The following is a 27,985-nucleotide window of genomic DNA, read 5'->3' as shown; positions in this document are numbered from 1 at the left end:
AAGAAATTCTAGTAGGCATTTCCCTTGGGATTCCCACTGAGAGACTGACTTGCCCTTGAGAATGTAGAAGGTACATTCATAGAGGGCCTTGTGTTTATGTAGAAATGGCCTTGGTTACTCTCTACCCAGTCCTCCTGCTTAAATAAAGAAAATGCCACTCTATTAAGTGGTATAACCAACAAAACACTGGTAAGGCAGTATAGGTGCTGTAAAATGCTTATTGACATCAAGTGATTCACCACAAGGCTTACTGTTGGTGAGGTCTCTGGAAACTCTCAGAAGTACTGAACTTGACTAAGTGTTCTGCTTCAGTATCTCAGTTTCCCCATCTGTACAATGGGTGTGACAGTGCCTTTGTCAGCAGTTATCAAGTTCTGTACCAAAGGCAGAAGAAAGCGAGTCCCAACCCCTTATGCTCTTGAACTGAACCAATAGATGAATGAGAAGGCAGGGAGGGAGGCAGCAGAGTGAAGGAGGGAAGATAGGAGTGATTGAGTCAGAGGTACTGGGCACATACATAGTGCAGGGGATAGGGAGCTGACCAGGGACCAGGCTGACCAGGAGCCAAACAATCCCAACCCATCTTCCTGGCTCTCAGCCCCACATTTCGTTTCAACCTATATCAAGGGATTGGGTTAGTTTTCCTAATTGATGGTAACGTTTACCCTGAGCATATTAACACAGTGTTTTAAAGTTTTCCTTAATGGAGTAGAATGATAAAAGTAATCATAGAAATAACTACTGTTCAATTTCATTATAACAAAGTGAGCCCATTTGTTTTACTGGACTGATTTCTCATGTGCCCTGGTCGGGAAGCAGAGGAAAACAGTTTGTTATTTTTGGCCAAGGGGCAATATTTCATTTATGGCAACATTAAGATTTAGGTTTTTCTGCCTGTAAATGTCTTCAGATCATCTGTGAAACTGGTAAGCTACTCTCTGGACCTGGAATACCCCATAAAATCACATAATCCAGAGGCCCAGACCATCAAGTCATGCATATTCAAAAAGCCACCATATATGAAAGATGTCACCTTAAAGAAGAAATGTGTGGCATTCTGGCATGAAATGTGGAGTTGGTAGCTGTGCCCAGGCCAAATAGCAACCTGCATGGAGTCAGTGGCCCAAAAAGAGTGCTGAATTTTTGTTGCACATGATTAAGAACACAGAGAGAACGCTGCACTGTAGAGCTTAGGTCTGGAGTCTCTGGTCATTTGAGCACATCCAGGTGAAAAAGCAGCCAAGATACACCACCATTCTTTCAGAGCTCATGATCCTATTATCTCATACATAAGCTCCCCTTGCTATGTAGAGATGATCTTATGAAAAGGAAGAATTGTTCGTAAACCAGAAGAGGAAGGTCATAGAAGAAAAAAGAATATCCTAAAAGAAACTGTGGAAACAGAAACTTGTGACACAGGAATAAACTCGCCATCAGATAAATGCAAATAAAAGTTTAAATAAAATGATGCAGATATGTCATGGAAATAATAACATTGCAGGAGAAAGACAACCATTTCAGTAGAATTTGCAAAAAGGACAAAAAAAGTCATGCCTCAAGCAACCCAAACAGCAAAACAGTGTCTCAGTTGTGTATGGGGTCTATATAACCCCGTTAAACAGACTTAATTTATAATGGATAGCAATATTGGTGGATCTCACATGACTATGGTTATATCTTTTGTGTTCCTTAAAAAAAAAATCTAAAACTTTAAATTCTGATGCAGAAAGAAAAATGTGCTTCTATGTTTCTCCTGATTCCTTCCAGCCCTGAGGGTTATAATTATTCCAAAAAAAAGGATAAACACCTCCTATCATCAATAGGAAAACATTTTTATTTTAACTGGTTAATGCTGAGGTGTCAGTCTCTCTTCTGCTTCCAAGAAATCATTTCTTTTCATTGTGATTCCTTAAGAGGCTGTCTCCCCAACATTCTCTCACTGATCCTTGCAATGTCACTGGGAGGTAATAGGTCAAGCCTTACAATAGGCAAGGACACTGAGTACCCCAGACATCCAGAGGACTCAGCTGATGATTAGAGACACAAAAAAAGACCCCACATCATTGGCTCTTGACAGGCACTTTCTTGAGCATTAGAAGACAGTTGAAGTGTTTCTAGGAAACATTTTCACATCTCTTTCTTCAGTTGCATGCCAAGTGACTGAAATGCAGGGTCTAGAATTCTCTCCCCTTCTTCCGTGACCAGCTGGTGATTGCTGAGACTGGAAATAGGTCCTACCCAGAAGCATGATGTGCTAGAGGACTCGCACGCTCTCCAAGAGCCAGTTTAGCAAGGCTGTTGAAGCACTGGTGGGAAAATCAGCTGTGAAGTTGACATCTCTGAGCTGTTCAGCTCATACTGGCCCTGGTGCATGGGATAACTGGACCCAGTGCTAACTCATGCACACAGTCTCATTGTGAAAGGCTTTCATGGGTACAATTGCAAAGCGAGCCATGCTGCCTTTAGGGCTAATGCTTTTGCCATGGACACGGCTGTCCACCAGCACCACCCTCACCCTCATCTGGCTGCTGGCTGCCAAGGCATGGGCACAGATTTCAAACCTCAGTGCACCCTGGGGAACTTGTGAAAACACAGACACTTGATCTCCCTCTCCTCCACAGAGCAGTCGGCCTTGGCATTGCTGACATTTTGGATCCTGTAATTCTTTGTTCTGGGGCAAGGGCAGGGTCCTCCTGATCACTGTGGGTTGTTTAGCAGCATCCTTGGCCTCTGGGTAGATGCCAGCAGCATTCTCCCAAGTAGTGGCAATCAGACACTGGGCATTTTCAGACGTCCTGTGAGGCTGAGAACCACTATCTTAGGGATTCTAATCCCTAATGGGAGAGGAAGACCCAGAATTCTATTTTAATCAGCTCCTCCAGCCAGTCTAATCCCTTATGTAGACCGGGCCTTTCTTCCCTTTCAGTGCTCCCATGTGCTTCTGCTCCTTCTTCTGTGGCCACCTCTAGGATTAACAGCAATCTAACATGGTAAAGCCCAGTTTGTCCTTCCCAGGCTAGGCCCACTGAGCTACCCAGAAGGCAATTCACTGACCCAGTGAACAAAACCATGCTGTCTGCTGCGAAGTGGACTGCTCTTGTGTCTCAGAAGCACTTGTGTTTAATGACAGGGTCCTTTTGAAGGTAATGTCCGTGTTGTTGTTATATAACCCACAAAAACTACATACACACCCCTGCTGGGATCTTCTGGACCCCCGAAAGGATGCAGAAGATCTCAGCCCAGCAGGCACAGATCACCTGGGCAGCCAGAGTGTTCCTGAAGGAAGGCTGGACCTGGTTCCTCCTGCAGGTGAGACCACCTCTGCAGGAACCCATCTCCCTGTGGTCTGGTGGAAGCTGGGCCCTAGCAAAGCCCAATCTGATGCCTGCCTTTCTAGCATGAGTGATTCCAGTGCTTTCAGGAATTCTGTTGTTTAGTCTGTCTCCTGTGGTTGGAACTTCCTCTCCAAATGGTCATACTGGGGATGTTATTTTCCAACTGGAGTGAGGAGAATTTCACTATCAAAAGACGGTGCTTGGAAGGGCTGCTCCATTCAATAAGGAAGGGCCTTCTGTGTGGCTCTTTATGGAAATGACCATTTTGTGTAAAATAAGCCTGGGTACAGCCAGGCAGCCAAAGGGATTCCCATCTGTGGGTCCCCTTGGCATTTCCAGGTATTACAGCTGATGGACTTGTGTCAGAAGTGATTTCTTAAAAGGGACGCTAAATATATTGATGACATTTATATCCTTGATCCACCTCTTTCTTAAGGACATAAGCCATTGCACAGTTGTACTTAGAAATGATGTTGTCATTCCTTTTTTCTCATTGGAAGACTGAATAGATGCTGACGGTGTCAGCTTTTGGCTTGTGGGTTTCTTATAACAGTACCAGAGCTGGCGAACTCCTCTCCAGCGAAGAGAGCAACTGAGGCAGAAAGTGGTTTCTAGCCTGCAAAGCAGCCACACTGTGTCCCCCAAACATTCCTGAAGAGAGAAATAAATATATCACCAGGATGTTGTGATAGAGCAAAGAGCAACAACACCCGAAGATTAAGGGTCCCAAGCTCCCTCTTAGAACTCCGAGCATTAATTATGATCCAACATCAAGAAAAATGAAGTGCAAAACTGGTGAGCTTACAGCAACTCGGTTCAAACGTATTGCAAACGTGGAGCTTTTCAGTCTCACATGGAGTCCTTGCTCACAGTTTACATGATGATTCTGAGCTCCTAGGCCTCTCTTTACATTTCTCCCTGAGCTTATATGTTTACATGGTGGAGAAGCATCAGAGCTGGCAAATCCTAACAACTAATTTCAAGCTAAAATAATTTACACTAAAAACTTTTCTAAAACTAAATATTGTCCTGACCACTGCCTGTTTCTGTGAGCCTCTTCCAGGGACCTCTGGGTAGAGAATATGAGAAGGACACAGGTCTGAGCCAGCTGGGGCCCACAACTGTAAGATTTCAGGGGCATCCAGTGCAAATTTTGCCACGTCCATTTCTTCAATATTTCTTAGTTGCCATTGGTGGCTTTTGAGGGAAAATTTAATATATTTTTATATGTTAAAGTTTAAAATTTAATATACTTTTTATATATTTTTATATATTAGTTGTTTAATTATGCATGTTACAAATAGTTTTTCAATAGTTATCAGTCTTTTAATATTACTTGAGATTCTGTATATTTTATTTATTTGTTTGTTTTCATATATAAATTTGGTATGGGGGATTGAACCCAGGGGTACTTAACCACTGAGTCACATCCTCAACCCTTTTTTGTATTTTATTTAAAGACTCACTGAGTTGCTTAGGGCCTCACTAAGTTCCTGAAGCTGGCTTTGAACTCGTGATCCTCCTGCCTCAGCCTCCAGAGCCACTGGGATTTCAGATGTGCACCACAGTGCCCAGCATCTTTCTGTATATTTTAAAACATTATTTAGTCTTAAGGAATGCTTGGAAAGCAGAGTGCAAGTATCTGTAACCACATCACTCTAACACAACTATTATTGTTTGCTAGTTTTTGTATACGAAGGCAAATGATTTTCATAATTGCAAACAGCTTAGAACATTTTTAGATGGAGAGAAGCATGTAATTTCTGCTCGATTAAACATGCCAACTTTTATCTCTTGCATTTCTTTGAAAAGTAGAAAGTTCTCTACATGGAGGTGACCCTATTGAGACTCTCTGTATTGAGTGTGCACTTCATTTTCTCCCAATCTTTGAGCTCTTTTTCACAGGCCCCATGTAAATCATGTCCTCTTTGCCCATCTATAGATGAGGGAAGCCCTTTGAAAACTGTGACCTGGACAGTGTGTGCCCAGTTCCCTTGCCAATCATGCAACAGGGCTCATGTGGCCTCTGGCCCACAGCTACTGAATTGGTTAAGCCCAGTTCATCCCCTCGTGTGGCAGGTCCTCTCCAGTGAAGGTCTCCCTTACTGAGTCTTGTGCTGCTGCAGCCTCCCAGTTCTCATTGTGAGTGCCACACTCTTATGCTGCAGTGATAGCTCTGGGCACTCACAATGTACGTGAAGCTGTTGGTGTCGTGCTTCTTTGCTCCTGGAGCCTCCCTGCATCTGTCCTATCAACAAGGACAGTAGCTTCGTGCCTTACTGGTAGACCATCCCTTTCAGGCTATAGTGCCATTATCGCCCCTTTTCCCTTTGACTTTTAATTCTCTTGTTTCTTGTGCATACAGTCTCTGTACGAGTATGGAAATATGTGAACACAATAACTTAATATGCTGTCTTAAAAATCCACATCTCCCTGTTTTTCAACTGAAAACCCCTGCCTAGGTCTCTGGACCAGGGAACAGAGAGGGGCATAGAAGAAGCATCTTCTTTTTTCTCCCTACCCACTCCCACCAGCTGTAATCTCTTCTGTTTCATGGGGCAGTGTAGCTGTGGGGTTTCCAGCTCCAGCTCCAGCACCCCCATCTCCTAGATTATGTCAGTGCATTGTCTAAGTTTTGGTGTTGTAAGTTTTCTTATGCGTGTGTCTGTGTGTGTTTCTTATGTGTGTGTCTGTGTGTGTCTGTGTGTGTGTGTGTGTGTTCGCTCTTGCGCACGCGGGCACATTGGGCAGGACTCTTAAACTGCAGATGCCAATAAGCCAGCAAAGATAGCATGTCTCACAGACTGAAACATCTAGACATCATTGGATCTTGGAATCCATCGGCATGGATCTCCCTTGCCACCTCACAGATTAGGTTTTTTCTGTCCTGGCTTCTTTTCCACCAATGAAACATACAGTTATCTTTCCATATTCATGGGTTCTGAGTTCACAGATTCAACCAACTATAGACCAAAACTATTCGTGGGGAAAAAAAAATCACATCTGTACTAAACAGGTACAGATTTTTTTCTTGTCTTATTCCCTAACCAATATAGTAGGACAACTATCTGCACAGCATTTACATTATATTAAGAATTGTAAGTAGCCTAGACATGACGTAAAGTATATGGGAGGATATACATAGGTTATGTGCAAATTGTGTGCCTTTCCATATAAGGGACTTGAGCATCCATGGATTTTAGTATCAAAGGGAAGTCCTAGAACCAGTCTCCCAGGATATTGAGGCACAACTGTAAATGGTTCCAACTCTGATTGAATATATCTCTGTCACATGTCCCTACTAGAACAAATCTCTTTAGATGTCCTGACTGGCTAGATTATATCACATGCTCTACCCACCCATTCTTTCTTCCAAGGAAGGTGATGCAGAGGTAGATAAAGTACTTGCAGGCCAGCTTGGATCAGTTATCTGCTCTCACTAGTTTCTGCCCAGAGTACACTTGCTTTTAAAATATTTTGTATATCATCTCTGGGCAAGCCCACGTGATTGACTGATAGTTCCTCTAGGTGGGGAGGAGCAGTTTTCAAAGGGCAAATATACCTAGCAGATAAACACAAAAGGCTATGCAACAATTTCTGCATTATGAGGACTTTTGGAGACAGATGGGAAAAACAATTGAACTGAATCCCAAATATTAGATTAACTTAGAAAACATAAGACCCAGCACATAATAGGATCAAAATTAATATTTGGGGGTTGAATGAAAGAGTGAACTGTGACAGGCATGGTGGCACACACCTGTAATCCCAGCAACTTGGGGGGCTGAGGTAGGAGGATCCCAAGTTTGAGGCACTTGCTGTAGGTGTAGGTGTGGGCTTTGCTGCTGATCCAGTGAAGCCCAGAATTCAGGCTTTGCTGAGTAAAGGTGACATTGCTAAGCAATGCAACGAAACCTGGGGAAAGTATAGTGGAGTCGGAGCATTTCCTATGCATGAACCCTGTGTGTGAAAGAGACTGCAGCGCACCTACAAGAACCTGTGGGGCCATGAGTGGCCTCAAGCTAAAACCTGTGAGATAACCGAGTCAGCACCAGGCTTGTGGAAACTTGTTGTAGGGGTGAGGGATTCAGCCCCTCTCTCAGAAGGATTGTGAAGCTGTTGGATAGTGAGCACCATTGCAAATTAGGAAAAGACATAAAGGCAAACAGATTCCTAAACTAGAAGAAAGTAATTACAATGGATAAGTAAGTCATCCTTGACTTAGAAAAATAACTTATTTATGCTAGCTAGTTCATTGAACGTGTAGATACAAAAGTACCATTAACTCAAATTTTTGTTATTAGTATACCAGGATGAAATGAAGTTAATCTTGGTGCTGACAATATAGAACTGCATTTTAAAATTCTTAGTGATATGGTTGATGTCTATAAACACTGTTAGGGTTGGTTTCTGGTTTTTTTGGGGGGGGCGGGGTTTCTTGTCTTTGGGGGAAAAAAAGAGTCTGAAAACTTATTTCACCTACCATGTATATGGTGTCTAATTCATTAATTCCCCACTCCTGATTTAGGTATCATTTTCTATTACTTCAGAAAGATGACTGCATAGCTTACAAAGAGAAATTTGCTCTGTATTGGGGGAATTTTTTTTTTGTCTGTTTATTTATTTAGATTTTGATACTGGGCATTGAACCCAGGGCCCGGCACATGCTAGGAAAAAACTCACCCTGAGCTACATTCCCAGCTCCTTGCTCTGCATTTTAATTCATTCTTCAAACTCCATGAGCCTTCTTTGAAGTCAGCTGCTGGAGATATAAAGATTGTAAGATACCATATTTACCAATAAGAGGCTGAGAGTTTAAGTGGTAACAAATTCACAACTGGTAAATGTCAGAGGTTCAGAGATTCAAAAGGAAAAAATATAGTTGTTGCTCAGTATCTGTGAGGGATTAGTTCCAGGACTTCCCTAGAATAATGAAATCCAAGGATGCTCAAGCCCTTTACATAAAATGGCATATAAGGCAGAGGACACTAGGGAAGAATAGCATTACCTTAGATTAGGTAGAAGGAAGTGATGGGAGAGGAGGGGAGGGATGTGGGTATAGGAAAGATAGTAGAATGAAACAGACATTATTACTGTATGTATATATGTGACTGCATGACCAATATGATTCTGCAACATGTACACTCAGAAAAATGAGAAATTATATCCCATCTATCTACGATATATCAAAGTGCATAAATGCATTCTACTGTCATGTAAAACTAATTAAAACAAATTTTAAAACTTAAAAAATATATATAGTTTAAGTGGCTGGGAAAAAGTACATAAAAAATAAAATAAAATGTCATAGTATTTGTACCCAATCCATATACATTCATCCATATCTATTATCCCTAGATTATTGGTAATATTTAATACAATGTAATTGCTGTGTCAATAGTTGCTACATTGTATTGATTAGGGAATAATGAAAAGAAAAACAGTCTGTACAAGTTCAGACCAGATGCATTTTTTTCTGAGTTTTTTCAATGCCAGGTTGGTTAAATCTGCAGATGTGGAGAGCCTACTGGGCTTTTACCCTGGGGCTTAAAGAAAAGATTTTAAGAGATGACCCTTGAGCTGGGTCTTGAAGATGCAAAGGGAGATTCTTGTTGGGCAATGACAAGGAAAGGAGCATTTCAAAGAGCAGATGGAAAAGCACTGAGATGGTGGCTGCTGGTGTCAGGAGCAGGGCAGGTGGCTGGTGTGGCTGGAGGGAAGCACCCCTCATCACAGGGACCGTGGGAAGCCGTGGATTCCTTCAGACTACCTTTACCAGCATCTTGGCTAATGCTTTCATTGGGCTTTAATACTTCTTTCTAAAAGTAATCATTAGGATGTTATGTTGCATTTCAGGGGTTAATGGCTTAATCAATTGGAAATTCAGACACAAGAATTCAGAATTAAGGAGATAGTATAGAAGTAGTTGTTATGTCTTGTTGAGGCACTAACCAATACACATAATTTTATGTCAAGATTTATATACTTCCAAAATTCAATTTCTTATATGAACATGGAGATGAATACTTAGGAATGTGTACTGAAGCAATTGTCCAATGAGGGGGTTGGGGGTTTTTGTATCACCAACAGAAAGAGGTCTCTTGTTAAATGTGATGCATAATAGCAGAAATTGTTACATATTTTTTCTTTCCTAAAAAGTCCCCAAAATAGGGTACACAGACGCTTCTCAATTTAGGATGGAGTTACATCCTGATAACCCATTGTAAATTGGGAATGCATTTGCCACACGCAAAACCCTATGTGTCTTTGCTCAGCAGTACAGTACCGTCTGTACTGTTGAGTGTTCGTGGTTTCCCTCAGTGATCACGTGGCGACTAGAGCTGAGGCTTGCCACCACCTAGCATTTCAAGAGAAGATGGGACCACATATAGAGAACCTGGGGAAAGATCAAACTTCAAAATCCCAAATCCTCCTGAATGCATCTTGTTTTTAATATCATCACAAAAGCCCAAAACTCTAATTTGAACTTTTATAAGTCAGGAATTGCTGTAATACTTTTCCTTTATGCAGCTTCCAGACAAATATCCTGCATTTTCAAAAATGGAGTGCCAATAACCAAGTAATTATTCTGATTAAGCAATAATTAGATAGATGCTGGCAATTTGCAGAGTCCAATTTGCAAATTGCCCCTTTTATTAAATGACAGGGTACAGGCTGGCACTGCTCAGGTGGTATTTCCCCAAAATGGGGCTGAGCTCACAAAGAACTTCATTATTTTAACTAGCAGCCCAGCTTGCCAGTGCCCCGCCCCCAGCCCTGTCCCTGCCCCAGGAGTGCTCTCCCTGGCAGGGCCTGCCATTTCAGCCACAGCTCAGTAGCATTGCTGGCCATGTTTTCGATCCAGGAGGAACCTTCTATGACCAAGTCTACCTTTAAGCAGTTTTGAGTCAATGAAATGGCAGTATTGAGCTCTCCCTATCCACCAGTCTTACAGTTCTCTCCTCATGGTGGATGATGGCCAGGGGACTTTGTTGATGGAAGAACAGATATAGTTCTTAGATCTGCTGAGGCCCCCAGAGAACTGGAATTGCAGACAGGGAGCCAATGTCTTTTTGATCTGTGTGGTTAGCTAGATAAGGTGGGTTGGGCTGAAACCATGGAAAAGCAAAAGCAGAATTAAGGGGGAGGGAGTTTTAGGTTTGTGTTCTCTTGGTTTACCAGCAGTTTGACTTTGAACAAGTAACAGAGATTTTAAGGAGTTTTAAAAATCTGTCACTGGGGGAACCTTGTCCATGCTGAGTAGCTTCGGGAGTTCTAAATGAGAGTGGAGCTGAAGAGTGAGCGTGTGTAAATATTAGAGGGCTCTGTGGTTGCAAAGGGCTAATAAGTGTAGAGTACTACCTAAGCAGTACACAAAAGCTTTCTGGAAGCTTTTAAAACCATGCACAAATCTCCAGCTGCACACTGCAAGGTTTCTTCCATGCAAGGCCTCCTTCAGATCACATAGAAATTGGTAAAAAATACTTCAGCATGAACAGAGCTGTTTTGCCAAGAAAGGGCCCATCCTCTTGGTAGACATATCCCCTGCTGGCACATGTGTTGGGAAGCAGGGCACTGGCTGGATGGGAGTCCCCTCAACTCCTCAGCTGGGCTCCTGTGTGCAGGACCCAAATTGCTCAACTGTATTTACTTTTCTTAAATCTTACATATGGTCTCCTCAGAAATGCAGCTGACTTTCTAGGAATTGAATGAACCCAAGAGATGACACTGACTGATGGAAAGAACATGGGCTTGCTATCACACTGGCTTATTACCCATATTTTGGTCTACCATCTACTAGTTGTATTAAATTGAGTCTTCAAGGAAAATCTTTGCTATTGTATGACATGGGGTGACCAACTTAACTTCTCTGAATGGATTTTTTTTATTTACTAAATGAAGAATAGCACCACTTTGGTCCTCAGATTTGGTGGTGAGTATTAAATGTGATAAATACCATCTATGAGATGAGGGTATAGGGGTCAACAAATGTTTGTTCTACTGAGGGCCATGTCTGCCCCTTCCATTAGCTCCTTATTTATTTTTAAGACAGGTGACCTCCACTCTCAATCACTAGCTCTACAAATCCATCATAATTTCAACAAGAACATGACCATATTGCTATCAAAGTCCAGTGAAAGCCTGTTGACTATTTATTTAATTTAAACCATAAGACTGTTGCTTATCAAACTGTATCTTCTGAAAACACATCCCCCTACCATGAACATTAAGAGCGCAGACAGGGAGTCCAAATCTCCTGGTTTTCTGGAGGAACAAAACTTATATGAAATGTCAGTCTTATATAATAAGATTGATGGTCAAGTTAAGAAAAGGCTGACCAACCAATGACAGTTAAATCAATGGAAAAGAAACTGTCTTCTGAATATCAGTTCTCAGTGTGGAAACTAATTCAGTCCTCTCCTGTAATTAACCAGATCCTCTCACTGGTAGGCAAGCAGGATGATGGGGGAGTAATGAGGGTGGAGCCCTCACTGAGTATGTTAGGAAAAATTGGCAAAGTAAAAGGGGCTGAAAACTGTCTCAAATATCTTAAATTACCCGGATGCAGAATGATTTCTGTAACGTACCTAGGCCTGTCTCCATTACCTGGGTTTGTCATCTTTTGAAGATACACAAACTATACTTCCAAGTTCACCTGTGAATCAGAAAATTTCTTTCCCACAGAGCACTGTCTGGGTTTGTATGAAATGTGCACATTTATATTCGAAAACTTGCACGACTTGAGATCATCGTTTCCAAGATTCACAGGATAGTACTAGAACAATCCTTAGTCTTTGTCAGGAACATAAACGCATGCCTAGATTGGGGTCTCCTTGGGATGTTCCTAGAGGGTCCTATTCTTTAATGTAGTTGGAGATCTGTGCAGTTGTTTTATATTATCATAAACAACTCACAGTAAATGAAATGTCTAACATCTTAATAAAAATTTATAATATCTAGGAGAGTTCAGATCCAAAGGATGTTAGCTCCAAAATCCACCACATGGAGACTGTGTCTTTGCTGAATGCCCTAATCCCCTGCAGTTTCGTATTCCCATCTCCTGTTTCCATTTTTGGCAGATGGGCAAAAGCTTGACTGGAACAACTTGGAAGTCCATGGCACCCTAATAAATCTGGGGATGCTGTTTACTCCTTCTAGAAAAATTGGACAGATTGAAATGTTTGACCTCATTGATCTCAGTGCGTTCTCTGGTGATAGATTTTAGTTATGAGTAAGTTGAGTGATAAATTGAGTGGTTGGCAGATGGCCAGACTCTGTGTTTCACTTACACATTTTTTTCTTTTTCTGTTCTTTGCTATCTCTTCCACAAGGCTATTAAATTCCTAGAAAAGTGAAAGGAAAAAGAAATGGGTGGAGACCCAAAAGGCAAACTTTTAGCCCACAAGTGATTAAAAAAAAAAAGAAAACAGTAGGTATGGCCATGTTTAGGATTTAGAATAATAGGAATCAAAACTAAACACTGACTATTGAAGAGTTCATAGTAAAGACAGAGGCTTTACCAGGTGTGCAAAACCTCCACTCTGCTTATAGGAAATCACCCTAATATGCATGGTGGGCAAGTAGTATTTTAAGACATTTACCTACCTCAAGAAGTTTATAACCTTAGTGTGCATGGTTTGAGGGTGTATGTAAAGATGAGTATAAAAGTAAATGAGATTATGAGGGTATTTTTTAAAGTTATTTCATTTTTTTTTTTTTTTTTGTACTGGGGATTGAACCCAGGGATGCTTAACCACTGAGCAATAGCCCCCGCCCTTTTTATTTTTTTATTTTGAGATAGGATGTCACTATGCTGCTCAGGGCCTTGCTAAATTGCTGAGGCTGGCTTTGAACTTGTGATCTGTCTGTGTCAGCCTCCCAAGCGACTGGGATTACAGGTGTCTGCCACCATGCCTAGCTAAATTATTTCAATTCTTAAATGAGGTTTCTGAATCAGGAACAGAATGACTAGTTTTTATGTCAGAAATTGGAATCAAGAACCTAATTACTGAACTATTCCTGCATTGTCATTGAACAGGTGTTCCCTGAGAACCTGCTGCACTTGGAGTATCACCATCGTCCGTCCCCTGCACAGATCTTGGGCTTATAGTTAGAGCTGGCAGAGGGTCCAGTAGACCTCATTTGAAAGTTTTAATTATTTAAGAAAATGGAAAAAATAAAACCCTTAATGAGGGTTGTTTTAAGCGAGAGAAATCCATTATTATGCTTATTGAAATGTACACCTTGAGCTGTCTATAAGTTTTGGGAATGTTTTGTGATCCTATGAGCCCCTCTTGATGGGTCATTTGCCTGGTTGTATCTTACGGTATCATGCAAATAATAAAACTGTCAGAAGTCAACTTCTAGTAATTTAGAGAATACATTGCTTTGTGTAGTCTGGCACTGTCCAAGGCCAGGGTAAGTGGATGCTCTCTAGTGGAAGAGAGGACAGTGAGCTTGAATTCTTCCTTTTTCCAAGTCCAAGTAGTCCCATAGTTGAGGGAAAAAAAAAAAGAAAGAAAGAAAAAGCACCCATTCCCCCCTCTTCCCTAGAGGGGCTACCCAGTACCTCAGGCTTTATTTATGGACAGTTCCCTCACAGCCTGGGATAAGGAAAATAGCCTAGCAACTGCCCTGGCAGCACGGACACCTAGTCACCCAGGCTTGAAGAACCAAATGAATGATTTCAAGAATTCACAGAGCAGTGATTGGTCAGTGGGCAGTTAGGTTTGAGCACATGTATGTAATTCAGTCAATTAAATGAGATGGAACACTTTAGGATTGTGGCTCTCAAACATGACTATACACTGGAATCACCTGGGGGACTTTGCAAAAATACCAGTGTAGAGTAGACCCACCCAGAGATTATGCCTTGCTTGATAGAAAAGGCATGTTGATAGAACAATGGTCAAGTTGCTTAGCAATATACCTCAAAATGTACAGTCTCTAAAAATATGCATTTCTTTTGGTCGAGTTGTAGGAATATACAAAAATATAAACATCTGTATGTGCGTGTCTAGGCATATAAAAAGATTGAAAGGCTAAATACTAACAGAGTAGCAGCTGTTTTCTTTGGGATGGAATTATGGATTATTTTTATTTTCTTCTTTTTATTTTTCCATATTTTCAAAAATGAGGCTCTTCCTTAAACCTCAGTTTTGAAATCAGAACAAAACGAGCTATTTCTATTTGACTCTAATGTAACCAATGAAGCATTTTATAAACAGCTTCCACGTAAAACAATACTATATTCTTGAGAGAAGACATACAGGGATGTGGTTGCTGGGAGTTTGACCTTTGACATGCCAGGGGATCCAGGGGAGGCTACAGCATCTTACACCTGTAGTTTATCTAGTACATTCAAGTGGATTCAGTGTAGCACTCAATACATGGAAAATTCAAGTTTGGTTTTTGGAATATTTTGGAATTTTTTTTCCCTGAATATATCTGATTCACACTTGGTGCACTCCTTGGATGTGGAACCTGTGGGAGTGGAGGACTATGTAGCTCCCACGTCCTTGTTATCTGCCTGTCTTAGTGCTGTGCTAGATTACTAACTACTACAGGGGCAGAGCCTTTTTTGGGGGGATGAGGGTACCAGGAATTAAACTCAGGGGCATTCCAACCTCTAAGTCACATCCCCAGCCCTATTTTTGTATTTTATTTAGAGACAGAGTCTCACTGAGGTGCTTAGTTCCTTGCTTTTGCGGAGGCTGGCTTTGAACTGGCGATCCTTCTGCCTCAGCCTCCCAAGCCATTGGGAATATAGGCATGGGCGACCACACCCAGCAAGAGTCTTAGGAGCACCTAACCTATGTCCCACATTCAGTAGATATTATTAGCCACTTAAATATTTATGAAATGAGCCAGGTGTTGAGTCACACACCTATAATCCCAACTACTCGGGAGGCTGAGGCAGCAGGAGGGCAACTTACAGGCCAATCTGATCAATGCAGGGAGACCCTATCTCAAAATTAAATATACGAAAGAACTACAAATGTAGATCAATGGTCAAGTGCTTGTCCTACATGTGCAAGGCCCTAGGTTTAACCCCCAGTACCCCAAAACAAACAAATTAGAATGAATGAATGAATGAATGAGTTCCAAGAGGAGAGAGATTATAGCAGTCCCCCCACCCCTTATCCATGGTTTTCCTTTCCAAAGTTTCAGTTACCCATGGTTAACAAAAAGAAGATGGGTGAGTACAATACAATAAGATGTTTAGAGAGACCACAATCATGTTACTCTCATCACAATATATTGTTATAACTGTTCTATTTTTAGTTATTGTTCATCTTCTACCAATCCTGATTTATAAATCAAACTTTATCATAGGCATCTATGTATAGGGAGAGCATAATATACATAAGATTCAGTACCCTCTGAAGTTTCAGGCATCCACTGGGGGTCTTGGAATGTATCCCCAGGTGATAAGTGGGGGCTGGTATACTGTGAAGCTTCAACAGAGAGAACAAGATTTGAGGCAGGCTTTGGATACATGGGTGGGACTTGCATGGTGGCCACTAGAGTCCAGCCTGGGCAAAGACCTATGGTAGAATTGGATTGGAGGTGAAGAGAGACCATTTGTTGCTGTGCCTGACTGAAAGAAGCCTATGTAATGCAGCGTTAGGGTTTGGATATGAGGTGACCCCAAAAACTCACGTGGGAGACAATGCAAGAAGGTTCAGAGGAGAAAAGATTAGGTTGTGAGGTCTTAACCCAATCAGTGATTTAATCCCTTGATAGGGATTAACTGAGTGGTAACTGAACTGGTAGGGTGTGGCTGGAGGAGGTGGAAATTGGGGTGTAGATTTGGTGTATATATTTGTATCTGGAGAGTGGAGTTTCTCTCTGCTCCCGGATCCCTGTATGTGAGCTGCTTCCCTCTGCCACACTCTCCCGCCATGATGTTCAGAGTGACCTGGGTCCCTGAGGAATGGAGCCAGCCTTCTATGGACCAAGACTGTGAGCCCTCAAATAAACTCTTCCTCCTCTCTAGTTGTTCTGGTCAGATCCTTTAGTCACAGCAGCGAAAAAGCTGACAAAAATATGCAGTGACTGTGCCAAATGAAAGGAACTGAGCAGAACAGTAACCAAAAGGTGGGAAAATGATGGAGAAAGAAGGGGTTTTCGGTTATCCAGCAAGTCAACATGGAGCTGGCATTTCCTGCCAACGGGAGAAGCATGACTCTGCTCCCCACCATTTACACAACACAGTGCAGAATAAATAAAATATGATTTACAGAAGGAGGAAGAAGGTTGTTTGCTTTGGATAGATTAAAAGGGGAGGAAGAACTGGGGTGGTGGCTCAGTGGTAGAGCACTTGCCTAGCACATGTGAGGCACTGGGTTTGATTCTCAGCACTGCATATAAATAAAGAAAATACAGGTCCACCAACAACTAAAAAGGCTTTTTAAAAAAAATTAAAAAGGGGAGGAAGCTCATTTAGCAAACAAAATGACTGGAAAAATAGAGTTTTTGTCTCATGCAAAAAGATTTGGCAAAAAGAGCCGAATATCTTTGCGTGACACTTTCTCAAAGACAGAGGAGGAAGAACACAATTTCTCAATATCCGAGTGTCGGGTAGTGCATGTACGAGTCTGACACCCAGTCCTGAAAGGGTTTGGACAAACTCTGGCATTTCATAGTTATCCTAGGAGTGCAACGGAATGCTCTTGGAGGACTGAAGGAAATGTTTTTATACGTCTGGAAATGATTTCCTCCCGGGTGCCACACCACCTTCCCCCACACTCCATCTCCACACTGAGCTGAGACAGACTCTGAGCAGCCCCTGGGATGGTACAGACCTTACAGAAACACAAGGGCTTCAAAAACAAACAAATAAATAATTGTTACAGGAAACTGCACACCTAGGCTGCTTTCAAAGCTGGTCAGAAAAGCTCAATGATAGCACATCTAGAAATCTTCACCACCATGAAACCCACCCTTTCCAGTTACCCTAAAAATCCTTCCTGAGCAATCCTGAAATGGAAAGCACAGTTGATCTGAGCCAAGCTTCTGTCATTTGCAAGTGTTATAAAATTAAGTTCAGGCCAGGATCATTGTTATACGCCTGTAATCCCAGTGGCTCAGGGGACTGAGGCAGGAGGAACATGAGTTCAAAGCCAGCCTCAGCAAAAGCAAGGCACTAAGCAACTCAGTGAGACTCTGTCTCTAAATAAAATACAAAATAGGGCTGGGAATATGGTTCACTAGTCTAGTTCCCCTGAGTTCAATCCCCGATACTCCAACCTCCCAAAAACTTAAGTACAATCACTCAGAATGGAAACAGGAATTGCAGGGAACAAAGGTTAACCCCAAAGAAACTGACCACCCCCCACACCTACATACCTGAATCCATCCATGGCAGCTGACAGAAAACTCAAATCATCTGTAGCATGGGAATTATCTGCTCCCCTCCCCCCACCAAAGTGTCTAGGGAAAGAACTCAGTGACCCCAAAGATGTCAGAGACTCACAGAACGGATGAACTACTCTGACGTCTGTGTGAAGAATGGACCTGGCATGTGGACTGTGCCCAAGCCCTCCACCTTCCCTCATTAACCACTGTCAACCTCACATCTGGTTTCGGCTTTGGAATTCTTCAGCCTCAGCCCAGGGAGCAGCACTGGTATTTAACAGGCGCTCCTGGCTATCAGCTCAGCTCTTCCTAAACTAAACAGTGGGGTCAATTCCTTTAGTTGCTGGAAACTCTGGAATTGTGTAAGGTTTGGACTAGCCAGGGTTGCCGTGAGGGGCTGCACTGAGACAATTTGGGGGATGGCATTTTGGAACCCAACATCTAACAGAGTAGCTTAGGATCCTGTGCTGGGGAGGTGCATGAGGGCCCCTCCAGAACCAGCATCTGCTTCTCTTAAATCTTTGGGCAAAAACATAGGAAAAGACAGAAGATGTACTACAGCATCATGGTTAAGAGTGTCCTATTCAGAGTCACAACTCTGATGCCAAACTCTGTCTTTGCCACTCATAAGGTGACCATCTTGTTTGGTTTGCCTGGGACTGACCGATTTTAAAACTGAAAATCCTGCCTGGGGCTGCTTGTCATCCTAGATGCTAACTATATGAGCCTGGGCAAGTTAACCAATGTCTTGTTTCAAATACACAAAATGGAGGTAATGATCATGCCTACCTCATTAGGTTATTGTTGGAAGAATTAACTGGGTAAGACCCATCTGACCCAGGTTAAGGCCTGTGTGCATATGTGTTATTGAGACCTGACATATATAGAGAATTTAAATCAGCAATAAAAACCCAGTCAGGGGCTGAGGATATGGCTCAAGTGGTAGTGCGCTTGCATGGCATGTGTGAAGCACGGGGTTCTATCCTCAGCACCACATAAAAATAAAATAAAGATATTGTGTCCACCTAAAACTAAAAAATAAATATTAAAAAAAACAGAGCTGTGTCTAACTTTCAGGATTTGCTTTAATATTGTGCCATCTGGGGTAAATTACATAACCTTTTTGAACCTCATTTTTCTACACCTGTAAAATGGGGATAATATACCCAGTTGGGGCCGTGTTTAATAGGATAAGCCCCAGAACTATGCCTGCTAATAAAGATCAAATAGCAGACAGCAGCTCAGGTGATGAGCATTGTGATTAAAAGGAGCAACCTGGGCATGGCAGCCCATGCCTGTAATCCCAGCAACTGGGGAGGCTGAGGCAGGCAGATCGCAAATTCAAAGACAGCCTCAGCAACTCAGCGAGACCTTGTCTCTAATAAAAGGGCTGGAGATGTGGCTCAGTGGATAAGCACCTCTGGATTCAATCTCTGAGAGAGAGAGAGAGAGAGAGAGAGAGAGAGAGAGAGAGAGAGAGAGAGAGAGAGAGAGAGAGAGAGAATCGTGTACTAGCTAGTGTCATGGTCACCTTGGCCTCCTGTCCTCACTGTTTACAACCCGGGCAGATGCTGTTATGAGTGAGTGCACAGGAATACGTGAATGCCTGGGCTAACGGGCTCCCCCTAGAGGTGGATGGATAAATCACACAGAGGAGTCAGCCTGCCCCTCCCGGTCACCGGACAGGATCCTTTCAAGGCTCCATCTCTAGGATTCAGAGGATCCTGGAGATAATTAAGTTATTTTTGGAGAGGAAGAATGGCAATGAGAAAACAAGCTCGAGGGCACACGGGGACCCAGCAACATGTTCCACTGACAAATGGCCCTGATGACAGGGCCGGCATGAAGGCGCAGGCAGCATAATGGTCAGTTAGCTCTTGCCTGTCACCCTAGGCCCCAAGATGCCAACTGGATAAGAACAGGCCACGCTTGACAGCTTGTGCCTCCTGTGTTCCCCATAGCAGCCACTCAGTAACTGGCGGCAAACGATATCAAAAGCACAGAGTCTAAAATTATAAATAACCTGCTTCTAATTTGCCTTGCTTTTTCTCTGCCTCCCATGTTGCAATCACCTCCCAATTATCAGCCAGCAGTCTACATGGCATCTTGAGGTGTGCACCCAGTTAAGTTCTGCCTGCCTTGGGTTCAGACCCCAGACCTTCCACTTACCATGTGACCCCAGAAGAGTTACTTCATCTCTCTGTGCCTTGATTTCTCATAGGCCAAGTGGGCATGTAACAGGATCTCCCTTGCATGGATGGGGTGAGGACTGGATGGATCTATGTGTACAGAGTGTGTAAAACAGGGTTTAGTCCATAGATGATAATAAGTGGACTGGAAATATTGGCCACAACTATGTGGTCATTGATTTGTGGGTTGAGATTCCATAAGAGATGACATTTTAGTTAGCTTTTTCACAACTGTGACTAAAAGACCTGACCAGCACAATTGTAGAGGAGGAAAAGTTTATTTGCGGGATCATGGTTTCAGAGTTCTCATTCCATAGACAGCCAGTTTTATTCCTCAGGTCTCCACGTGAGGAAAAACAACACGGTGGAAGAATGTGGCTGAAGGAAACAGCTCACATGGTGATCAGGCAGCAGAAAGAGAGGTCTCCATTATCCAAAGCCACGCCCCCAATCAACTGCTTCCTCCAACCATACCCTACCTGCCTCCAGTCACCACTTAGTTAATCCCATCAGGGATCAGTTCACTGATTAGGTTAAGGCTATGACCCAATCATTTCTTATATTTTCTCACGTGAGCTTTTCTGGGACACCTCACATCCTAACCATCACAGATGGAATCACAGATTCTTACAGAAGCTAATTCTGTAAACAATAGAAAAGAGAGATAGAAAAGGACATCTTTAACATTAGCTGGAAAAATATTCACTTCCTCTTTCCCTCCCTTCTACCCTCCAAGGTAGAAATTGGCCTTGTTCAGAGACTGGCCAACTGTTTCTCATGCCTGCCCAGCACTGGATAATTCCTCCCACTGCAAACATCAGTATCTTGGCAAAACTGAGTCACGCGTGCTTGCTTAGGTTGGCCTTGGTCCATTTGTCACCTGAGTGAACTCTATCCTGGGGACATGCTGCACCTTCTGCTCCTCTTCCCACCAAGCTACGAGGCAGGGGATCCAGCTGCCCCTAACTTGGCCTCTGTTTTCTCATACCTCTCCAGGTTGTTTTGAATTTTCCCTTTCTGGTGTTCTGGTGTTCATCAGCAAGTGAAACAGAGGTGGTTAGAAGAACTGGGAACATATATGCCCACTAGGGACATTTCTCCCCAGTGGTTTGGAGGCAGAAGAAAGGGGCTAATGAGGGGAGGCAACATGTGGCTGGGGTCATGTAAGAGAAGCAATGGTTCTCCAGCTTGGGGGCTGCTCAGAATCAAACTCGTACTCAGGATCTAAGCTGACTCCCAGAGGGTGGGCTTGCCGAGATGATGATTTCTTCTATTAACTGACAGGTCACCCACAAGTGCTGGGGGTGTTTTCATGTACGGTTTCTGGTACCTGTGTAAGTGGCCATGAGGGTCAATCCCAGGGAACATGGATTATAACCTAGAAGGGGACAAAAAGCCATCTGAACAAGGAAGAATGACTCCACTTAATATTTTTAGCCCAAAGAGATGCTTTACAAGAAGGTGCAGCTTAAGATTATGCCTCGAGGCATGATAATTATGCTAGTTTCTGCTTAATGAATTGCTACTACACAGCTGGGCAATTTTAATGAATCTTTAAACTCATGGTAAATAAAAATTATTGTGTCCATTCTACAGATGGGAAATGATGTACAAAGGGACTGAGGAATTTGCCCAACTTTGCAGAGCTGGTTGATGGCAGACCTAGGATTCCCACCTAGATGTTTTAAACTTGAAAGCCTGCACTATTTCCATCTCACCATACCATCTTTCTGAGGAGGCTCTCCATAGCATTCATTGAATCCAAAATTATATTTCAGTATCACTTTAAAAAATCCCTATGGAACCAATATCATGTGGCAATAATTACTCTTTAGTCCCAGGTTTTAAAACCCAGAGCAAATAAAATCCAATGAAAATTTTAAGGGAAGTATATGAACAAAAGGAAGACCAACTGAAATAAAAAATCTACCTTTCCCTTCCCACCCCCACCCCCACCCCTCTCTCTGGCCTTGGATTGGAGTGCATGAAAATGAAAAGGAAATAATGATGATCTTGCTGAGGGAAAGGGAGATGCCCATCGGTATGATAGTCACCCACAAGTAATTATGTGTTATCAGGGCCATGTGGGTGCAGCCTGAAATCCCCAACATGGTAATTTCAACAAACAGAACACTAAAAGGGTGACTGTTACTCAGTTCAATTCAACAAATGTTTACTTAGAGCCTTGTGGTTGCCCAGAGCTAACCAGTGAGCAGAGTTGATGTGTCTTTTTTTTTTATTAGTTGTTCAAAATATTACAAAGCTCTTGACTTGACCGGTGGCCATGAAACACATGGGAATCTAGGAGCCTGTTCTTCCCAAGCACCAGGATGAGGAAGCCACCTCAGTCCTAGAGAGCGAGCCTGCCATTTTTAGAGGTTGGCTCCATGGACTTAATTATAGACAAGTAAATTCCAATCTCTCTGTGAAATGCTCCCCTATCATAGATTTTTTTTTTTGGTATAGTAATTGTTACTGCATTGGAATTTTGAGTCACAAAATCTGTTGTTTGGATGGTATATTTAGGCTTTAAAATATTGTCCCCCAAATAATTTTAAAAATGAAGGTACCTGGACTAATTGTTCAAGGAAATGTTCTCTGTGAAGGTCAGCATCTCACATCTGGTTCTCATGCCTCATTCATGAGTTGGGACCTTAGCCTGCAGAGACCGAGTACCACAGTGGTGGGGTACAGACTTCACACTGAGATGGTACAGTGCCAAGGGGCACTCCATCTGAGTAGAAGCACAACTGACCTGAGTCATCTGATGAATATAAATAGTTAAGATACAGGTTGAGAATTCCTTATCTGAAATGCCTGGGACCAAAAGTGTTTTGGATTTCAGTTTTTTGGGGTTTTTTTTTTGTTTTGTTTTGTTTTGTTTTTTTAGTATTTTGGAATATTTGCATACACATAATTAGATATCTTGGGGTTGAGACTAAGGCTAAACACAAAATCTATTTGTTTCATATGCACCCCATACATATAGCCCAAGGGTAATTTTATTCAGTATTTTTAGCACATGCATTGACTGGACCCCATCACACTTCAGATGTGACATGCTCCACTTGGGGCATTATGTCAATGCTGACAATGCTTCAGATTTGGAGCTTTTTGATCAGGATTGTGCAACGTGTGAGTCTCTCTACAGTCTAGGAACTCAGCAAATTCTTTTATTAGGGAAAGTCATCCTTTCACTCAAAATTCTATATTGGGCTAGATACAGTGGCACAGGCCTTTAATCCAAGCAACTTGGGAGGCCGAGGCAGGACGATCACAAGTTCAAAGCCAGCCTCAGCAACTTAAGGAGTTCTGGATATCTCTTGCTGGATGAAATCTGGGTGTCAAGAGAGAGAAAGAATCAAGGACAAGCCTAAGATTTGGGGGCTGAACAAAGGAAGGATGTAAAATAAGGACGATGTGGAAAGAGCTGGTTTGGCAGGGAGAGTCGGAGTGTTGTGTGTTAGGTTGAAGATGCCTGTTAGATGTCAAAGTGAAGATGTGCAGTGGGTGCTCTGATAAAAAGTCTGAAGTCCTAGGGAAGCTCTGGGTCAGAGGCCCAGGGAGAAAGCATGGAACCCACATTCTGGATTCAGATCCCAGCTCCTCTCCGTGAATTGGACTCGTTCTCCCTCTGGCTTCTGTATCCTCATCTGTAAAGTGAGATGGTGCAACTGATGCCTCAGGATAGCTGGGAGCAGGTGAGAGGGAAGTCAAGGCCTTATTTGTGAAGCATGATGCAGACTACAAGATGGGACGTGAGCGATGTTCGTCTCCTCTTGCAACCTCCTGCTGGGTTGCCGGACCCTGTAGATGAAACCATGAACAACGCAATGGGTCAGGAAAGGCCCACGTCAGCATGAGAAGGTGGGACCCAATCCTGCAAGCAGTGGGACACATTTCCATGGGAAGTCCATGAGTAAAAAGAAATGGTGTTGGTGTGGTTACAGTGGACTGGACGGTGGGAAATCGGGGACATAGACCTGGGACAGAGAGGAGGTTCAGGAGGAGGTGTGGTGCAGGAGGACTAGGGCAAAGGCAGTGGCCCTGGAGAAGGAATTAGGGGCTGAGCACACTAAGGCCCACCCTCAGTCTCTGGGGTCACCTGCACCCTGATGAAGACCTTCTCTGAGCCCCAGCCCTGTGAGTCCCCAGGCTCCCATAGCCTGTTTCCCAGTTGCCTTCCCAAGAACATGGAGAAGAGCCACTTCTCTCCCCCAGCCACCGTCTCCCATCAGAATCACTCATCCTGTTCTTCGGAACAGCAAGAGCCTCACACTCGGCTCTTGGCGGGGAAACCCGCTTCTCTCCAGAGTGTCCTAATCCTGGTTCCCTTTGCCTGAGAGAAAGAACATGCACATCCACAAGGGGTGAATGTCTCCCTTTACAGTTAAATATTAGCTTCCGGAAAGCTGTTCCTTCTCTCAGGAGTGAAGCAGTTGAGACTTCAGCCTCTTTCTCCAAATGGATTGGAAATGGGGGTGGGGCAGGTAACGAAAGGGATGCTGCCCCCAGGGGCCATCTCACCTCTGCATGCACAGCGCCTGCGCAGGCACACACACATCTCACCCACATACCTTACACAGCGGGGAAAGGAGGGAGATTGGGGGCAGAGGAGGAGGAGGGCAATGTCGCTGCCTGAGGCACTGAAAAGAGAAAAGAACCCAACCTACCCACCCGGCCATTTTTTCTTATTACCAAAGATTGGAATGTGCCACTTCTTGAGACAGATCTCTCCTACATATGTGTTTTGTTTGGACCATGCAGTGTTTTTTTTAAATTTTTGAATTTGTGGCCAACATTTAAAAATCAAGAGAGATTTCACATTTTTACAAAATGATTCTTGGCATGCAGATTGCTTGCTCCAGCAGCACGGGACTGGCCTTCATAAGGCTACAATCAGCAAAGCTCTGTAGTAGCCACTGGGTCCTACTCCCAACAGCAGTCTTCACCATGGTCCCCACCCAGTCCCTCCTCCCTCCTGTCCTCAAAGCACATGAGTTTGCAAAGCCCAGGTTTAAAGGAAGTTCAGAGTGGATGATTAATGAACTCCGAGAGGAGCAAACTGGTTGTTTATCTGGTACAAAAATGAAATGAGAAAGAAAGAATAAAAGTTAGATTGAGGGGAGGTTAGGTAGTTGCCCTGGCGACAATGATGAAGGTATTGAAGGTCACTTTCTTGTGGACAACTCTTGCTCTCCTGTTATCATTAGAGGATAAGTCCACCATAGCAAGTTGCCATTCCCTATAAACAGGCTACTGCTGCACTTTTGGCCCAACTCTTAGGAGGACACTCTTCAGGACCTCTGTCAATGGTGTCTGGAATCTGTCCTGCTTCGTCTCCAGCTCACTTTTAACAGTGAACTCACAGACCAAGGAATTTTGTAGGAAAGGGGTTTGTTTTCTCCCCACAAAAGAAACAAAAATCGCAGCATAGCTAGGGTTAGATTTCTTCCTGATTTGCCTCTGCTTGCTTTGATAAAGGAGCACAGCGCCCCCACACTCCATTATCACCAAGACAACAGTATTCCGAATTGCTTGTTTTCATGGACGTTCAAACATCCAAAGTTTGTGGTTCAGTTGGAAAGTGGTTTTCTGTGTTCCTTGTGTTCATCCTTCAAGTTCAGAGCCATCACCACCTGAGAGCACTTAGCAAGCTCAGGATAACTGAAAGAGAGCATAAATCCTGCTTGCTTTGAACACAACCCAGGGCTCACAGTATGTTCCTGAACTGGCCAACGGTAATCAGCTCTTCCTCTCTCCTTCCCTCTTGTGTGCTTGTAAATCAAGAGGCCCCAGTATTAGTCACCACAAAAGAGATAATTAGTAAGTACAAAGCTGCTCCCTCCATCCATCACTCTGTGCCTTAGATTCCAGCTCAGCCAAGAGGTTGGAGCAAGCTAACATTGCACAAGGATGAGTTACTTAAACAAGATTATTTTTTGTTTTCAAACAAAGCTTATGAGTCTGTTTCACTCTAAATTCTGCATCCTCCCCAGTCGTAAGAACAGCTGTGACCCGGGGCCAAAGGGAAGGTCCTTACCCATTGCATGAAGTTTGCCTTTCCTGGAACCCCAGGAATTTGAAATAGCAGTGCTGCTTTAATGGCATAGTCTTGGGGACTCAGAACTTTTAAGAATGCTTCACCCATCTTCAGTGATCAGGAAACAGAATAAGATGCTACTTTCTTTTACTGGGATATGCCATGTCGTCCCCAAGAAAAGCTTGCTTACGCCTTTGCCAACCTTTTGTCCAATTGGAAAATTAATTTCCTGTTCTGGCAGGGAATATGGTCAAGGGCAACTGTTGCCCCCCAAAAATTAAGGCTGTTTCCAGACCCACTAAGCAGTCTAGGAACTTCCTTCCTGTGCCTTGCTGACCAAATATTGCTGGCCTGCATAGAAGTGTTCCACTCATGTGTTTATGACTTGGGAGCTACTCAAATGCACACTGGCTTCTATTTTTTCCATCACACAATGTTTCTTCCAGTTTTTGAATTTCCCATATCAACCACTTTGCTATTTTTAAGCAGAATATTTTCAAGCCAAAGTAGCTGGTCGGTATGATAAATTCTCACTGACTCTAGCAGGAGCTTGAACTCTTCCCAGGTGGGCGGTATAAGCAGTACGAACTGGGCCTTGTCCCAGCCTTTCTCTTCTTCTAGAAGATGAGGGTACACAGTTGTATAATCCTAGTTCTTTTCCATTAAGATTTAAAATCATGTTTCATCATAGCTAAGATGCTACTAATTCTAAGAAACATCATACTGAAAGTGCTTGAAAGAAAAATAAATTTTAGAAGTTCCACTGATTAAAAGATCTTGAAACATCTTTAAAGATATTTGTTCCCATGGTGACTGGATTGTTCACAACAGACTCTTGTGCTTTGAAATCCTTTAAGGCAGAATTGGCAACTTCTCCTTCCCTGTGTTGTGTTGCTTGATAGGACATAGTTGATCCTTTTTGAAGATCTAAATAACAAAATGTAACATCAACTTTCATCTCCTTGGAGGTGTCTTTCTAAGCAAATAAAGCATTTACTTCTTCCTTTGCAAGAAAATGTGGGATTTCAGATCTACTAAGGATGAATATTTGCTTTATCCATATCCAATGTATACCCCTCTGCTCTGTTTCTGAGACTTTCTATATGTACGGTAGCTTTTCATTTCAGTGCTGATTCATATTGTAAGCTTTTCTAAGACACTTAAGTGGCAGTTAAACTCAGGGTTGTAGTGCCAAGAGTGAGGCCAACGCAGCAGAAATGACAAGAAAGACACCTGTGATTGTGTGGCCACTCTCAGGCAATGACATCCATGTCGTGACTGCTCCTGGACAACAAACACGTACCCGCGTTAATCACACTTGTTACAATATGAAAAAAATGAGCATTTAAAAATAGCTAAATAATGGAAAGGTCTATAATTCCCATATACTGTGTATCTAGCAAGGTAAACTCTTAGCATGATAGTCTCCATTTCCAAGGAGCAAGGTAAACTGTTAATAAGACAGTATCAACAAAACTTTATACCAAGAAGTAAGTGTAGATTTTTTAACCAGGTTAAAAAAAAAATTGCCCCACATCCCTCAGTTCAGTAAATTTAAGGGCAAGGATTCTGATCCAGACAATAGGGCCTTCTATCCTGCCAGTTCTATGGTTATAAGGGTAGTAGACATCATGCATGCAGATCAACTGTAGACCAACATTGGATTCTGTTCCTTTCAGGATTTTTCTTCCAATGAAGCCTCATTTCCCACAGGATCACAAAGGTCTTTTTTAAATAGCTCAGTCAAATAGGGTTTTTTATAATTAATTGATCAGCATAACTTCTAATTAGCATGTCTAATACATGCCAATGGCCACTTCTTAAAGGAACTCATGGGAATGATTTCTGTTTTCACAACTATGGGAGCTGCCTACCCTCACCACAGTGCAATGAGATAGTTAAATCATCATCATTTCCCAACCAGAACCTTGCCTTGAGCTGAAATGACTTGCCCAGTGACAACAGAAATGCAGTCATGGCAAAATAGGGGCCTAGATCAGCTCAAAACCTTGGACTCCCAACCCTTGGATATCATCTTCTCTTTCTAATTCTCCCTA

The 27,985-nt window shown here is 42.8% G+C and overlaps 1 protein-coding gene across 5 annotated transcripts in view; it reads left to right on the top strand.

Annotated features, from left to right (window-relative positions):
• The window catches only part of Lnx1 (ligand of numb-protein X 1), a 166,191-nt gene that overhangs the window by 99,656 nt on the left and 38,550 nt on the right, over window positions 1-27,985 (top strand). The gene's annotated exons all lie outside the window — the stretch shown is intronic.

Source organism: Callospermophilus lateralis, chromosome 8 (assembly GCF_048772815.1).
Source record: "Callospermophilus lateralis isolate mCalLat2 chromosome 8, mCalLat2.hap1, whole genome shotgun sequence".
Classification (NCBI taxonomy): Eukaryota; Metazoa; Chordata; class Mammalia; order Rodentia; family Sciuridae; genus Callospermophilus; species Callospermophilus lateralis.
The sequence above is the reverse complement of the archived record's forward strand: the minus strand, read 5'-3'. Positions and strand labels throughout refer to the sequence as shown.